A 13,167-nucleotide genomic window follows, 5' to 3' on the forward strand; every position below is an offset into this window, starting at 1 on the left:
ACTTAACACTTGAAGAATGGGACCTGGAGACCTCTGAGGATGGCTTGCTGCTCTGCTGCTAAGGATGCCACTAAACTTAGATGAGTGAGTTCAGTGCCATTGTGGGACTGACCTGAGACCTTGTGGGAGGAGGAGCTGGACAGTTAATGAGAAGGAGGCACATTGAAGCTGATCTGTAAGTGCTGGAAGACTGAAAACTGGATTAAACTTCTGCCAGTGGAATGGTTGCAGGAGCAAAGCCAGGGTGAAGCTGACAGGCTGAGAAAACAGAGAAAAAGCCAACAGGATGCTAGTGTAAAAAGGCAAGTCTCTTTTCATCTTCCAGTCTTCCAGTTCACTTGTATTGGCAGAGCCTATTAAGGAGCCAGCTGCAGAGAAGGAATGTGGGTGGCAGAGATCTGCCTTTCCATCGCCAAATGAAGTAGAGAATTATAGACTTGGGTGAAAGGCACTAGCCCAGTAAATGGCACACTGTGTCATGACTACTCATGACAGCTTATATGTGAACAATTAACTTAGTTTCATAATATTGGCCAGGCGCAGTGGCTTATGCCTGTAATCCCAGCACTTTGGGAGGTCGAGGCAGGTAGATCACCTGAGGTCAGGAGCTTGAGACCAGCCTGGCTAACATGGTGAAACCCCGTCTCTAATAAAAATACAAAAATTAGTTGGAGATGGTGGCAGGTACATGTAATCCCAGCTACTCTGGAGGCTGAGGCAGGAGAATTGCTTGAACCTGGTAGGTGGAGGTTGCAGTGAGCCAAGATCGTGTCACTGCACTCCAGCCTGGGCAACAAGAGCGAAACTCGGTCTCAATAATAATAATAATATTGTGTGTGTCAAGCTGAAGATGTAATTTTAAAATTAATACATTTAGGAAAATAAAAACAAACAGTAAAATAAGAAAAAAAACTGGCTGTTTTCAATTGTCATTTGCCTTTCAAGTATTAGGTTGCTGAATGTTAGTGTAATTGCATGTTTGATAGCTAAATTTTGGATTGAGTACAATTGTAGCAGGAAATTAATATTGATCTAAGTAATTTTCCCAGAAAGATGAACAGTGTTTTTCCTGTGGTGCCATGTATTCCCTGGCAGGGTGCTACATGCCACATGGGTGCAAAATCAAGGACTTACGGTGATAAATATGAATCTCAGTGTGAAGGCTTGCCTACTCATGAGATAGAGTGTGTTATATTTTACTCCAGCACCAACAAATATAGATTGAAAATATACATCTAAGAAGATGACCTAGATTTTGGACCTTACCTGAAAAGCACCTGGTAGACCAATCCCATCTCATTGTTAAGGTAAAACACAACTAGAGGCTATGAATTATGTAGTTTTATTTATCCATTAATTGTTCTAATCCTCAGCTCGTTCAGTTGTAATGTATGTATCTTCAAACTTGATATTTTGAATGTCAGGGGTTACTCCATCCTATGTCATCACTTTCATGTAATTCCTAAATTATTAAATATGTTCTTTCTTTGTTTTTAGGTATCCTTCTTTATTAATAACAGACTTTATTTTTGAGAGTCCCAAATTCAACACATTTCCTTGAAACTTTAGAGGTAGTTACACATATCTCTAAATTAGATATGACCATTACTCGCTAACAGTATGAATAGTGGAGCCAGAACTTGACTATTATGCCTCCAGATCAGATCTATAATCATTTTTCCTCTAATATATGATGAGTGTCCATTTCTAAGAGCTCTTCTACTCCCTCTGGCTTATTGTCTTGGTGTTGCCATCATTGTTACTTTTCCGTTGATTTACTTAGGCCGAGAGCTTTTGCAGAATAAGGAAGATAATACTTTATTTCTCTCTTTTGGGTAAAGTCAAAGATGCCCTGGATTAGCGTTGCCTGGCCTCTGCACAGCATAAAGGCCAACTCTTTCATTTCAAACACATATAACCCATTCTCCCATTATGCATATGTACCTGCAGGGTGTCAAGAAAATGGGGGAATGCCATTGTCTTCACATGCCATACAATCCCTCCGCTGCTCAAAAAGTCTCACTTATTCCATATGGCTAAAACTTCAAACAAAACCACTTGAGATTTTCATAGAAATTGCATTAAATTGGGAAATTATTTGCATACACTTCTGTTGTTTGTGCAGCCTAGGAATACACTGCTTTATTGTTTGTGGCTGGCTGGTAGGCTATACCCTTGTAGGCTGCCTTGTTGGAACTACATTATGAAGGAAATCAACAGATTCCCTCTGATTGGGTATATGCAAAGTCTGGGACAGCAAGAAATTAAAGACTGAGAGAAAGGGGAAGTCAGTGCATTTATTGCTTTGACTCCATCACCCTTTGGGCACACCATTGGGTTGCCTCCATCATTCCACCGAAAGCCATAGCAGCTGTGGGTTTCTCCATGTGGATGCCTTCTCTATATTCTAGTAACCACTCCTAGGTGTAAACAGCAACAGTACCCTCCGCAACTCAATATTATGGAGTATACGATCGCACTTTGGTTGCCTTCATTCTTCACCCAGCAGCCATAAATCACACACAAGCTTAAAGCCTTCCACTGACTTCCGTTAAACTTAGAATAACATACACACCACAAACTACATCTACAAAGTGCAACCAGACTTGACTCATCCACCTTTCCAGACTCTCATTGCCACCATTTAAAGGCCTCATCCTGGTCTCAAAACCCAGCAATATTTGCTCCTGATTATATCTCCAACATCTCATCCCACTTTCCATTTCAGTTTCTACTTTCCAACGATTTTGTTTTTCTGCCATTTTCTTAAACACACTGAAACTTTTCTTGATGAAGAAAAGTTCATCCTTGCTATTACTACTTCCTAGAATGCTCTTCCCTGTTTCTTTCCAAATTAGCTCATTCTCATCCTTCAGGTCTCTGCCCAGTAGTCACTGCCTCTGAAGGATCTTTCTGAACATCTTAAGTTGACCACCCTAATTACTTTTGATTATATCATCATCTTATTTTCTTTATTTCATTTATGACATTACATAACAACCATAATCATTTTTCACTTATTTAGTGATGGTCTTTCCTAATGAGAATATAAGCTTCATTCATGCAATAATCTTGCTATTGGGGTTTACCATTGTAGCCTCACAAAACAACCTGGATTAATAGATGACACTCAATACCTGTTTCTTGAGTTAAATTCTAGTATAATGTACTTTGCAATGAAAGGCATGTATCTCTCTTCAGCAAAGGTATTTGTTAGGTAGAAATCATTACTGATCCTCTCTACTTGAATTTTTCCATAACCACAGTGTTCCTTAAGGTCTGTTACTTACAACTACACTTATTGTTCCTGCTTCCAGCTCCAGATGCTGATGTTGGGGTGAGGATGGTGATATAGTTTCGCTGTGTCCTCACCCAAATCTCATCTTGAAATATAACTCCCATAATTCCCATTGTGGTGTGAGGGACCTGGTGGGAGATAATTAAATCATGGCAGCCGTTTCCCCCATACTGTTCTCATGGTAGTGAATAAGTCTCATGAGATATAATGGTTTTATAAGGGGTAACCCCTTTGGCTTGGCTCTCACTCTTCTCTCGTCTGCCACCAAGTGAGATGTGCATTTCACCTTCTGCCATGATTATGAGGCCATGTGGAACCGTAGGTCCATTAAACCTCTTTCTTTTGTAAATTTCCGAGTCTCGGGTATCTTTATCAGCAGTGTGAAAACAGACTAATACAGATGGGAAGTGGGCAAGCAGAGACCAGAGTGAAGTTCTTCTGGGATTTTTTCCAGGTTGTTCCTTTACAGGTAAAAAATTAAACATTGCAAAAATCCCTTGATGTATCCAGTATAAATATAGTTCCCTCTCTTAGCTTAGAACCCTGAAGACATTATCTTTCCTATTTTTCTGTCCTATTGGTTTCATCTATGGGTATCTGAAAGGGTTTATAGGCCTCTCTGCTGAAGCTATAACCCCATAATTCATCTGGAATATGAATACTGGGCACTCAATAGTTGTTTACTCAATAGCTGTTTGCAAAATTCAAATGGACAGAAATTTTTATTCTTACTTAAAACTTACCCCAGATATTTTCTGTGGCACATGCTTTTGGAAGGTTTTATTTGACAATTTTTAGGGTATTTGTATTAGTCGGTGTTCTCCAGAGGGACAGAACTAATAGGATCTATGTATATATGGAAGGGAGTTTATTAAGGAGAATTAACTCACATGATCACAAGGCAAAGTCCCACGATAGGCCGTCTGCAAGCTGAGGAAGAAAGAAGCCAGTAGTGGCTCAGTCTGAATCCAAAAGCCTCAAAAGTAGGAAGCTGACAGTGCAGCCTTCAGTCTGTGGTCCAAGGGCCAAGAGCCCCTGGCAAACCACTGGTGTAAGTCCAAAGACTGAAGAACCTGCAGTCTGATGTCCAAGGGCAGAAAGCATTCAGCACAGGAGAAAGATGAAAGCCAGAAGTCTCAGCAAACCAGCTTATCTCACCTTCTTGTACCTGCTTTATTCTAGCCCTGCTGGCAGCCGATTGGATGGTGCTCACTCACACTGAAGGTGAGTCTCCCTCTCCCAGTCCACTGACTCAAATGTTAATCCCCTCTGGCAACACCCTCACAGATACACCCAGGAACAATACTTTATCAGCTATCTAGGCCTCCTTCAATCCAATCAAGTTGACCTAATATTGACATCACAGTATTCTATATCACTAGAGAAACATCAAACTAACTCTTATAACTAACTCCTAATCTATGAGCAATTGTGAGATTAAGCATCAGAAAGCATCAGGATGATAATTAAGTCTCTAATTTTAATTTTAAAACATTTTATGTTTTAAAAAACTTAAGTGTTTAACTTGTTCAGATTATAGGGATCCACAATTGCACTGGTGTATTTTCAGAGGATGGGCAAAGTGGCGGGGGATATGATACCTATTATTAAAGAGTAGCTTGCTCCCATGACTATTGTGTTCTTTTCCTTTTATTTGTTCCTCTGGTATTTGACACAAATTAACAATTTTCTGATTGTTCAGAAAGAATGTATTTGTCAATATTTCAGTTATTTGTAATAATCTATATATTCTTGTGAAGCAGTATTTAGTACATTTATCCATGTTGAAGCAAGCAAATGAATTTATATTTAACATCTCTATGAAAATGAAAGCATTGTCTGTAATAAAGTATTTGTACATAATTATATATAAAATATTTGTATGTACTATTATATATAAAGTATACATAATTATATGTGTGTGTAAATGTATATGCATATACATATCTATTATTGTTAAGATCAAGTTCGTTCTCAGCTAAGTCTGTGTTTAACTTTTCCAACAGGCCTCCACAATAATAAAATTGTCAAGCCATCTTTCCTTAACAATTTCTGACTCCAGCTATAAATCCCTAAACTGGTCAATAACCTATAACCCAGCACCTTTCGAAATGGAATGTGGGATATTTATGCTCCCCCTGAGAACAGCTTGTATATAAAGTCCCAAAAAGCAGTGTGTGCTGACCAGGACCACCGTTCTTGAGCAATAACACAAACACAATAGCATCGGCGTCTTCCCTTCTGTCTTTCCTCCCCCACCTGTAATGTCTGAGAGCACTTTTCTTGGAAGGCTTGAATCGCACCCAACTTAACGTATTAGGTGCTAGCTTAGCACACGCGGCACTAAACCACACCACAGCTCGTTAACCTTTAGACTATAAAAAAAGAAAAAAAAAAACTTGCAGAAATGTCAGTTTAACTTTCCATTTCAATAACAGGGTTTAGGGTTAACAAAGAAAGAAAACACAAAACCTCAGACTGTGTGGTCATTATTATTAAGAATTGTTCATTTCATAATTAGTTTTTAAGTCATAAAGCATCTGAGGAAAATTAGCTTCTAATTGTACATTTTATTTAAAATTCATTATGTCATGTTTTTCAAAAATATATTAGTCTAACTTCAATATAATGTAAAATTGAGTAATCCCTTTACAATGTACTGGAGTTTTTTTAAAAAATATTAAACACATGTAAGACCTTTTTCCTAATATATTCTCCGACCACTAAACAAATATTTATTAAGCGTTACATGCTAGGCACAGCTTAAAAATCACTGAAATACAGTGGAGAATAAAACAGACACAAGCTGCTGTCCTCAGGGTGCTTACATTCATTTTAGTGTTTTGCATCATCCTCTAATATATGCTTATATGTGTCTTTCCTTTCAGGATGAGGGTAAATTTCACAATGGTCAAAGTCCAAAATACGTGATTCCTATTCTGGTTTGTTTGACATATACCTCCTTTCAAAGAAAAAATCATTTTGTACATTAAAAATTAAAGTATTTTTATTGTTCTAGAAGCATGAAGATAAGCAGTGAAGATTGAGGTATCTAAATGCTTCTCCCTACGTGTACTCTATCATGTGCCACAATGTCCCCAAGAGACAGGTCACAGACAGGAGGAGATATGTGTTCTAGAAAAATAAGTGTGTCAGCTCAGTAGCTCCAGACAGCAGTATATTGGAGGCCTTAACTAGTAGCAGAGTGCTGGGACAGGATGCTTCTTGGTGGTTAAAACTTTGCTATATTTTTCGAGATACCTGAAAATATAATAAGCTGTCAGAAAACTATGGCTTGTCACAGTGACTTAGATTATGTGTGTATGCATATATGTATATATGTATGCATATGTGTGTATGCATACATATGCACATGTATACATATGTACACACATATGCATACACATGGACATATATTTATGTATACACATATATACACTTATATAATCTAAGTCACTGTGACAAGTCAGTGTTTATATATGTAAGTCAGTATATAGATTAACACAATTGATTATTACACAAAATGGGGGTTACAGGACCCAATCCCCTAAACAGTCAAAAATCTGCATATAACTTTTGACTCTCCAAAACCTTGACTACTAGCAGCCTACTGTTAACTGGAAGCCTTACTGATAATATAAACAATTGATTAACACATATTTTGTATGTTATATACTATATTCTTACAATGAAGTAAGCTAGAGAAAAGAAAATGTTACTAAAACAATTCTAAGAAAGAGAAAATATATTTATTATTCATTAAGTGGAAGTGGATCATCATAAAGGTCTTCGTTTTCATTGTCTTCATGTTGAGAAGGATGAGAAAGAAGAGGAGAGGTTGGGCTTGTGGTCTTAGGGGTGGCAGAGGCAGAAGGAAATCTGTGTAGAAGTGGATCCATGCAGATCAAACCCATGTTATTCAAGGGTCACCTGTATATACATCTCTCTCTCTCTGTATATACATATACACATACATATACATGTATATGGAGAGAGAGAGAGAGAGAGTGTGTGTGTGTGTGTGTGTAGAGAGAGAGAGAGAGAGGGACAGAGAGCACTTACTACATATCAGGCGCTGTACTGTGCTAGTCGCTAAGGTTATTGAAAACATAAAAGGGCCGGGCGCGGTGGCTCACGCCTGTAATCCCAGCACTTTGGGAGGCCAAGGTGGGCGGATCATGAGGTCAGGAGATCAAGATCATTCTGGCCAACATGGTGAAACACCGTCTCTACTAAAAATACAAAAATTAGCCGGGTGTGGTGGCATACATCTGTAGTCCCAGCTACTCGGGAGGCTGAGGCAGGAGAATCGTTTGAACTCAGGAGGCAGAGGTTGTAGTGAGCCGAGATCACACCACTGCACTCCAGCCTGGCGACAAAGTGAGACTCTGTCTCAAAAAAATAAAATAAAAAATAAACATAAAAGAAGACAAGTCCCACAATTTTCACTCTAGTTGGGGAAGTGATAGTTACAGGTTAGGGTCCTGTCTTTATTATTATGGGAGGCTTAGACACATGGTTAGCTAAGAGAAGTCGTCTAAGAAAATAAAGCACCTGATCTGAATTAATTTTTTTGGCACCTACCATGTGCTAGGAGCCTGAATGAAATTTTAGTCTAATGTGCTTTGCAGTGGAAGGCAAATATTTTTGTTCAACAAAGGCATTGGAATTTAATAATGAATAACATGGTCATGGTTCTTGCCCAAAGGAGACAAAAGTATAGTGAGGAGATGAGACACTTTTAATTACAGAAAATTATATGTACATCTCAACCGTGGAGAGGCAGGCTTGGCCAAGTGCAGCATAGGTAGGGAAATCCTGGCCGAGGGGACAATTGAGCAAAGGCTAAAGAACGGATAGAAATGGCAAGATTACACAGACTGAGCATAACTAATTTGGTGTTGCTAATGTGTAAACACAAGGAAAGAATGGAGAGATTTCCTGTATTCTTGAGAATTATTCTGTCATAGAGGTAAGAGAACCAGACTGACAGTCAGAAGACCTGAGCTCTAGTTCCAGAAGAAAGATCTTGGGGAAGTCATTGCAGGGTAATAATCTAGTCATTTCAGAATAATCTGGGGAGAGAATAATAGTTTTAAAATAAGGGTGGAGTATGCATGACTCCAGGGTCATCTCCTGCCCTTCAGTCCTGTCTCAACTGAAGCTTCTTTTTCACTCACCTGCTTGATATGACAAAAATGATGAAAACATTTATTGCCAACTTCAGGATGGTTGCAAAAAATGAATGAAATAATGAATGTGAAATTGTATTCAAATATTAATCAATAACACTGTTGCTTAGAAATGGATATATAAAATAGACACCAAGATTTATCAAGATTTATACCGGGAAATTTAAATCTGCTTTACGGAGAAAGATAAAGCAGTTCTAATTAACATGTTCCAAAGCAATTCAAAATATCTATTGTGCTCTTGGCCACTGGATGTCTATTTCGATAGAAGGGTGCTTAGAGTTTTTGTCCAGGGTGGAAAAAAGAAAATAGTATGTCCTTTAGAATTTTTTTTAGTCTTCTGGGATCTACTTTTTGTAATTGAGAGACCAAAAAAAAAAGATAGATATTTAAAACTTATCTTTGGAAAGGAAGATGAAATGTCATAATGTTGTCAGTTTTTCTAATAATAAGTGGTGTATCAGATGCAATCTTATTTGAAACTCAGTGGGATTTTTCTCATAATGTCATATATTTTTACTAAATTTTACTAATGTGGAAAAAATAAGTAATTTAGTTTATCCAAGGTTATTCTAAAAGGATAAATGATAATGTGTGTGTATATATACATAAAACTGAAAAACTAAAAGTTAATTAAAATGACCGTTTAGCCAATATATTCATCAGTAGCTTTCTAAGCTTTGGGATTGGCTTTGAAAACACTACACGGAAAAAAATGATGAAAATAGATTATATATTTAAAATAACTAAACATTTTGGTGAGAAAATGTCAAAATTCTGGGAATAAAGCAAATAATGGATTTAGAAAAAATAATTGCATACATAGCAAATTTTATCTCCTTATATAAAAAATGTAAATGGCACCAATAATGATGTGACATTTTACCCTTATTAAAGTGACCAATTTAAAAGGTAAATTCCAACCAGGCAAACTTACATTTATACAGTATCTTCCTACATTATTTGAAGAGTATAAATTGGTATAGCCCTGTGGAAAGTAATTTGACAGTATACGGTAAAAATAACAATATTAATCATTGTGATTTGGTAAACAGCCTATGAACGTATCCTAAGGAAACAACTTAAAAGCAAAAGAAGTTATACACATGAAGGCATTGATTACAACATTACTTGGAAATAAATGAGAACCAACCTCGTTTGCAAATGTAGGATAATTCAAAAGCCAGGTAATGTAATTAAATAACAGTATAGTGCTTTTACTTAATGATATTTTATGTGAGCACAAATGGAATAATAATTAACAGCTACAGTGATAGGAAAATGCATACATAATTTACGTGAGGAAGCAAAATTAAAAACTGTATACAGGCCAGCCGCAGTGGCTTACGCCTATAATCCCAGCACTTTGGGAGGGCAGGCCAAGGTGGGTGGATCACCTGAGGTCAGGAGTTCAAGACCAGTCTGGCCAACATGGTGAAACCCTGTCTCTACTAAAAATACAAAATTAGCCGAGCATGGTGGCACATGCCTGTAAACCCAGCTACTTGGGAGGCTGAGACAGGAGAATCGCTTGAACCTAGGAGGCGGAGGTTGCAGTGAGCCGAGATTGTGCCATTGCACATCAGCCTGGGCAACAAGAGCGAAGCTCCATCTCAAAAACAAAACAAAACAAAAAACTGTATACAGATACTATGATTGCACTTCAATAAAGACAATAAACGCAATTAATAGAAATACTTCAGAAACTATTTCTTAATACTAAAAAACACATAAATAATTTTTAATAAAAAATCTATAGAAAAGATGCATTATTTTGAAAACCAGTAAATAAAGAAAAGCATCAAACATTTATCTTGACACTTCTGTATAAAGTATACTTGGAGTAGCTCACAGTTGACATATTTTTATATAGTAGTATCCTAGCTAATTAAAAAAATAAAACCAAGAAGTCAAATCAGTCACTTGTGCGCCCTGAAGGACTTTGAAACCTATATCAGTTAAAGAACTTTCAGTTGTGAGGAACAGAACCAACAGTGGTTTTCCTGAGCAATGATGAAACAAGTAGGAGTTTGGAGGTTGAAATAATTGATGGAAAGTTAGAAAACCAGGCTTAGAAAGCAACCCAGGCTACTTCAGACATCCAAGAAGCAGGAAGCCATTCAACTATCTTTTAGGAGTCACATTCTGACCAGGATTCTGAGGCTCTGGGACCCTGCTACTGCTGCTTCTGCATATGAATTTTAACCTCTCTCCATCTCTGTCATACCTGTTCAAGATTCAAATCCTGGACATAAGCATCTACATTTTTGAGCCTAGAGGTCATGTGCACATATGTTTCTCTAGGAGAGTGTTTAAAACAAGGGAGGCTCTCGTACTTCCTGATTCTGTAAAATGGAGAAGACAATGCTTTATGCCAATACCAAAAAGCTAACACATGTTCACTGTGCAATTTGTTAATCAAAAAGCAATAAATAATAGAAGACACCAGAAGAAACAGAAGAAATTCCATGCCTGCTAGGTGCAGGATACGAGACATCTCATTTGTGTCATCATTTAATCCTCACATCTCCAAACTCTTCATGAAAGATACTGTTACCTTTCACATAAACTCACAATTCAGGAGAATAAGTGAGGTCACTCATGTGAAAGTAGTAAGGCCAAGGTTTAAATCTAAGTCTTTATAACCACGAAATTCAGCTGCTGTGGGAATCCAGAATGAAGAAATTATATGCAATCGATGGATTGACTCAACGGATGACATTTACTTCAAATCTTGAAAGTTGAGTAAAAGTTTTGACATCTACCAATAGGGAAGGAGAATATCAGAGAGCGGGAACAACATGAGCAAGAATAGAAGAAGGAGTAGAGTTTGGAAGTCTTGGGAAAGTCTTGGGAAAAATATTGAGAACACAGATTGAGGTTAAGACTAAGTTTTAGAAACCTTTGAAGGGCAGTCTAAGAAAAGAATTTGGTCTTGACTCTGAGCATTCCTGGGAACCACTAGGTAATCTTGGACAGTGTGGGTAATATTATCAGAACTATGCTTCAGGAACACTAATTTGACAAAATTTTTATGAAATTATCAGCCAATATACACTAATCTTATTAAAAGGATGTGGCTGGCGCTTTCCACTCTTTATTCAAAGACACAAAACGGTGTTCCTTATATGTCTTGTACTGAAATAATCTTGAAGGAAAACTCTTCCCGTGGATAACTTTAATATAAATAGCCACCTTTCAACTCGTATTAAGGTAAAACATCACGCATATAGCAATATTTGCTTTTTGAACAGCTAACATTTTATTTAAATTAAAAGTGGTAGTTGAACATATAAAAATTTCTAAGGATGCTTCGTATTCTATGTAAACCTAATATTTTATTTAGAGAACAAGGAATGAAACCAAGGAAGATAGAATGACGTCAAAGACGTCAAATTACAAATTAATGACAAAGCTAAAAAAAAAAGTCTAATTTAGCAATCTGGACTCTCAATTCCAATCATGTCTTATTTTACCACACAGTTGCTGTCTTCTCTCCTGGCTGCTCTGGGACAAAAACAATCTCATAGAAACTGCTGCAGGTAACCGAACATTCTTTTATAATTTAAGAATAGTCTCTCATATTCCTTTTGCATTTTATGTATCCAAATTTTGTAAAAGTTGACAAAGACATCATCTTAAAAACATCTAACCTAATCTGACTCAAAAAACTATATCTTGAAACCTGACTTCTAGGATGTAAAATTATCAACAGATCAGCAAACTGGCTATTTAGATATCTAATTCCAATGAGAGATGAAAAATCATAGGAAATTGCATGATTTTTATCTTTCTACGTAGAAATAGCAAAGGAAGATTTATTTCTAAACCACCTAGTTTCTTAGCCAAAAAAAAAAAACCTCAAAATACATGTCAAGGGAGCATTTTAGGTTTTTAAATAGAAATTATCAATATGATCTGTCATCATTATTTACTACATGTGCTGCCCGTTTATTTTTCTTTGAAAACAAAAGAAATTTAATCTTCCTTATTTTCTTTACTTAGCTAACTATATGGCATAGTATTTTGAAAGGGTTAAATAATTTCCTTCTCTTCTGCACATTTATTTTTTTTCTTTTTGTGTGTGAGGTTCCCCACTAACCATAGCTCTGTCCAAAAGGAAATTAAAATGAAATACATAAGGCATGCTGGGACTTCACACTTCAGAGACTTACAAAGCAATATGGCCTGGTTAAATTGATTGTCACTTTAACTGCCTACAGCTACTCTTCAGGAAGGGGGCTTACGGTTTTACTGTTCTTAACGGGACCATATCCCTTTTCCAATAGCTTAATTTAGGTTGTGCTGAAATTCCTATTAAAGTCAGAGTCATTAATATTTCATTAAAAATACCCATGATGTCAGAAGCAGTCATTCCGAGCCTGCCAAGTTTCAAAGAAAACTACTCTTTCTTTGTCGGGTTGTACTAACATCCTGATATCTAAATTCACATTTACATTTTTTCATCAACCTGAACAAAAAACAAAAACGAAAGAAGGAATATATCAAATACCTCCCATTGTCTGAGGCCTTCTGTGTTTTGATATCTTCAGATGATACCACTTGCTCTTGACAATATGATCTTAAAACGTGACTTCAAGGATGTCAAATTATCAACAGATCGGCAGGCTGACCATTTAGATATTTTACTTTTGCACCACAAAATTAGAGTGTTTG

At 36.8% G+C, this 13,167-nt stretch overlaps 1 long non-coding RNA gene across 5 annotated transcripts in view; it reads left to right on the plus strand.

Annotated features, from left to right (window-relative positions):
- LOC109026875 (uncharacterized) overlaps positions 1-13,167 on the plus strand; it is a 666,434-nt gene that overhangs the window by 600,665 nt on the left and 52,602 nt on the right. For 3 of the 5 annotated variants that reach the window (XR_010133727.1, XR_010133723.1, XR_010133724.1), the window contains exons 4-5: positions 4,481-4,522; positions 11,974-12,032. The exons of 1 other annotated variant lie outside the window; for it this stretch is intronic. This is a non-coding gene — a long non-coding RNA (uncharacterized lncRNA). The remainder of the gene's footprint in view (positions 1-4,480; positions 4,523-11,973; positions 12,033-13,167) is intronic. One more of the 5 variants, XR_010133725.1, reaches the window with a different exon arrangement.

The sequence above is a fragment of the Gorilla gorilla genome, chromosome 4 (assembly GCF_029281585.2).
Source record: "Gorilla gorilla gorilla isolate KB3781 chromosome 4, NHGRI_mGorGor1-v2.1_pri, whole genome shotgun sequence".
In the NCBI taxonomy this organism is placed as follows: domain Eukaryota; kingdom Metazoa; phylum Chordata; class Mammalia; order Primates; family Hominidae; genus Gorilla; species Gorilla gorilla.